Source organism: Carettochelys insculpta, chromosome 9 (genome assembly GCF_033958435.1).
Source record: "Carettochelys insculpta isolate YL-2023 chromosome 9, ASM3395843v1, whole genome shotgun sequence".
Classification (NCBI taxonomy): Eukaryota; Metazoa; Chordata; order Testudines; family Carettochelyidae; genus Carettochelys; species Carettochelys insculpta.
The window spans coordinates 12,024,565-12,028,847 of NC_134145.1; the positions used below are offsets into that span (position 1 = coordinate 12,024,565).

Consider the following 4,283-nt stretch of genomic DNA (forward strand, 5'->3'; position numbering starts at 1 on the left):
AAACAGTATGTTTTTACATTTCTTTAGAAGTGTTGAAGAATTTTCTTAGTGTTCCTTTCAATCAGCTGTAAGTACCTACTGCACATGACTTCTGCACTACAGTTTCTTAGTGCCTTACTATAACATCAGCATTCCATAAAAATTCTATATTTCCACAGTAACTAAACCACTGTTATAAATAATGATTTCTCATGGGACAAAATGCATTTTATTTGCTTTGTTAACTTTTAAATTTCCACATAGCATTTCTAAATTTTAACAAACAACATTCTGGGAAAATTACATTCAGATGTATATTATGTCTAGCATTCATGCATAAATGAGTAACTTGCAGACCGTATCTCATTTATATTATGCTCTACCCAGATCATTTTTGTCCAAGAAAACCCACAACATACATCAATTTGATCTGTACTTAAATAAAGGCAGATGTTTGTCACATAGATAGAAATGGCACCAAATTAGGGCCTATTATACTTATTCTTCTATCCCAAATTATTTATTAAAAATAAGGTATGTAAGTAACAAGTAACCAGGATTAATCCTATTTTATCCTCAGATTTTCTAATTTAGGAGCCTTGACACTTTTGAGAAGTCAGACATGAACAAATACTCTTCAATCCTCTCAGCAGTTTTATATCCAACATACATAACTGTCAGTAATATCCTAACCTTTAAAAATACAACATTCTGTAAACAAAATTGCAAATATGAAATTCCAGTAAACATTGTGGATAACCACTTTCGTCTGAGTGTACTATAAATTATATTCTGAATATATTAACTTACTATATTATTCATAGCAATTGTAATGCTTTGTTTCCACTAGATATTGTATGAGTGTAAAATAAGCACTCAATTAAAACGTACATTTTCCCTAGAATAGAGGAGTATGACTGTTGTGTTTCAAAGTTTTCAGAGTTACTATCAATGGAAAATAAAATAAAACACGGGCATTAAGAGCCACATTCTGGTAGGTTCAACTCTTCACAGAAACAGACTTTTAATAGAGTTGTCAAATGTAAATCCCTGTCTAGATACAAAGTCTGAAGACTAGGGCATCAGAGACGATGGTTGGAACCTGAAATTGGCAGAATGAAGTATGCAGTGAAGCGATAGTGTAACTGCTAGGTCTGTGGGAAGATGTTAACCACTCCCACCATTCTCCCTCTGGAGAGATAGCTTTTGGAGATGGGAATGGGTACAGATGTTTGAAAGAGATCCACAGAGTTGTGAATGACACAGTACAGTGCAGCATCTATAGGTAGAATCTACTTAAAGAAAAATCCCTCTTTCAGTGATGCAGGCATTTCTGGTGGTGGAGGCCGAGGGAGCCTGAAATAGACCTTGACTGAGTCATAAATGAACCACTGCAGGGCTGTGAGGGTGCCAATCATGATGATGCGAGGAAAGAGGCCCTTCCACACACCTATGAAGCCCAGGTTCTTGAGGACTACCATAGCACTGCTGCCCTTTTCCTTATTGAGTACAGACACCACAGAATCAGCTGGGTGGGAGACTATAGCACAAAAGATACCTGCTATATAGCCAGCCACAAAGGTGATGCCAAGCTGCTCAGCCTTGGAGCACTCGCTGCGTGGCTTGGGCACCACATAGGCATAAAGGGCCTCCAAGGTGCGCTCAAAACAGGCAAACTTCATCATGGTATAGGGGATCTGGCGCATCCAAAGTGGAGCCACCCCCTTGTAGAAGGCCCACAGCCCCTCCTCAAGGTACATCTTGGGGACAGCTACCCGTAATGTGTTGGCATAGCCGGGCTGCGTCTGGATTCGCACCTTGGCTGCCTCCATTGGGGACAGAGCAATGTCAGCGAAGAACTCAGCACTGGCTGAGGCAGCCAGATAAAGGCTGGTCCGCCACAGGTAGGCTCGTTCAGGTCCCAGTATGTCAGTATAACGCAGCTTGAAGACCTCATATAAGCCAAACTTGCAGAGACCCTGCAGAGAGTAGCCCACGCAGGTGGGAGCCCATCCCTTGGCCAAGCCACGCATCCCCTCTTCTTTCACGGTGAGATTAAAGGCCTGCATCAGGCCTCGGTAGCGACGGGGCTCTGCCTGCATGCGACACTTTACCAGGTCCAGTGGCACCACAGCCGTGTGGGTGAGGCCGCAGCTCACCACACCGCCGAGGCCGCAGTAGGCCAGATACTTCAAAGAGCCATGCTCGCAGCTGTATTCCTCCTCGCCCCATAAAGCGGGCAAGGCAGCTGCCCACAGGCGGAACCGGTGCTCCGGAGGAGAGGCAGTGCAGCTGTTGCTCCTCTCTGGGGCCCCTACAGCCACTTCCTCCTGGCTCCTGAGGCTGCTGGGCTGAGGGAGGGCAGTGCTGCTGTGACTCCTGCCCAGACTGCAGAGTGTGGGTCCGAAGGCTGCCCATGGCTGGGCTGGACGCTGAGGAGGGGAGGCTGTGACACTGCTCATCTCCCGGCTACTCTGAGGCCTGCACCGCTCTGGGCCCCCTGGGGGATGGGCCATCTCTGGGGTGGGGAGGGGCCCCGCTGCTGTCGCCTGTTGGGGGTGTGTGTGTGTGTGTGTGTGTGTGTGTGTGTGTGTGTCGGGGGGGGCCTGCACCTCTCTGGAGCCGTTGTCGTGGCCTCCTGCCTCAGCGTCAGTCCAACTGCCAGTGCCCTGCAGAAGCCACAGGATTCCAACCATAGAGACTCTGCCTAGAGCGTCGCCAGCCCAGCTGCAACAAGCATGGGTAGCAGACCAGTGCAGAAAAGATAGGGAGACACTGTGTCGGCAGCCACTCTAGGCCTGTCTCTATGGCCCTGGGTGGGTGGGGGCTCACGCTCCAGGTGGGCTGAGGGAGCAGAGATCATCAGGGGAGATGGAGAAGACACAAGGAAACTTGAGGGCAGATGTGGGGAACTAGGGAGAAGCTGCAGCCAGGGGAGAGTTGAGGAGGGGGAAGGAAGGGAGGTCCTGTTGGTGTCACCGAAGTGGCAAGCAGCAGAGACCCAAAGAGGAAAACACAAGGAGAGGTGCAGGCAGAAATGTATGGCAGAGTATGTGTGTTGGGGGATTTTACAGAAATAAAGATGAATATCCTGCAAATGTAAAAACAACTGTTTCCTATTAAATAATCTCCAGTTTTCTGGGGCTCCAGCTATAACACTACGTAACAGTGGGACCCAGCATCACCATGTGAGATAACTCCCAGCTGCCATGGTCCCTTTGAGATCCTGGTGTCCAGGCCCATGCAATCTGTATGTCCCAACAGGTAGTGATCCATCCCGTTCTGGGGTCCCAAACCTACAGAATAACATCCCTAGCAGGCCAACATGGTCAGTCACAGGTTGCAGTGAATCATAGCCCTTTTTTAGCCATCTCTGTGCCAACCATATCTCTTGGCCATAACTTATCATGCAGCACTTTGTGCCTTTTACAACATCCGTGAAACACAAAAACTCATGTGGCGCTGTTGTATTTGTTATTTCATTACACCTGGAAGAGCAGAAAAGCCTTTTCTTTATTGTTATACTTTAGTTAATATTGTGGGCTTTATAGGTGAAACAGAAATCCATTCAACAGCATTTCAAACTTGTAATTGATTTTTTCAGATTAAAAATGTGTGGGTTTTTTTTTTGTTTTTGGTTTACAGAAAGGATGAAGTATATATACAGAAACACTAACCAGAGCATTATGCTCCCCTCACAAAAGGATGGGCTAAGAACAAAGGGCAACATCCCAACAATGCTGCTTTGGCAACTTAAAACAGTCAGGGGTCCCACAGTATAGAGGAATCTCCCCACCAACCGTATAGGGCCACCATAGCTAATTCTATGCTACCCTTTCACTATCCAGAATAGTGGGCATGTCAGAGCTATGGCAGAGGGAAAGACAGATGGCTAGACCCCTGCTGCATTTGAGCAGATCCTACCTTTAATTTGCAGACAGGTGTAATTTAGAGTATCTCTAAGACTGCCCCAATTCTTGCAGGGCAAAAATTTGGTCCCAAAAGTCAAGGGAGCACAAAGCTGACTAAAGGTCACTTGTACTCCCCATCTCTTTCAGCTCTGAGCAGTGGTGCAGCTGAAGATCCGACCTGCAGAATCAGCTTTGATTTTGCTTTGCCTTTATCAGAAAAATTCAGACGCTTAATATTATGAAGCAGTCAATATTTCTATTTAATTTCTGTTACTTTTTTTTTTTTATCATTTTATTATTTGTTTTACAACAGGACCAGAGAATCAAGGGCCCATTGTGTTAGGTGCTGTACAAACACAGAATAAAGAGATACTTGTGACAGGTTAGATCACA

General features: G+C 45.9%; 1 pseudogene; it reads right to left on the reverse strand.

Moving 5' to 3' along the window:
• Nucleotides 1–1,271: 1,271 nt before the first annotated feature.
• On the reverse strand, nt 1,272–2,495 carry LOC142017823 (solute carrier family 25 member 3 pseudogene; annotated as a pseudogene).
• Between the last annotated feature and the right edge of the window lie 1,788 nt (nt 2,496–4,283).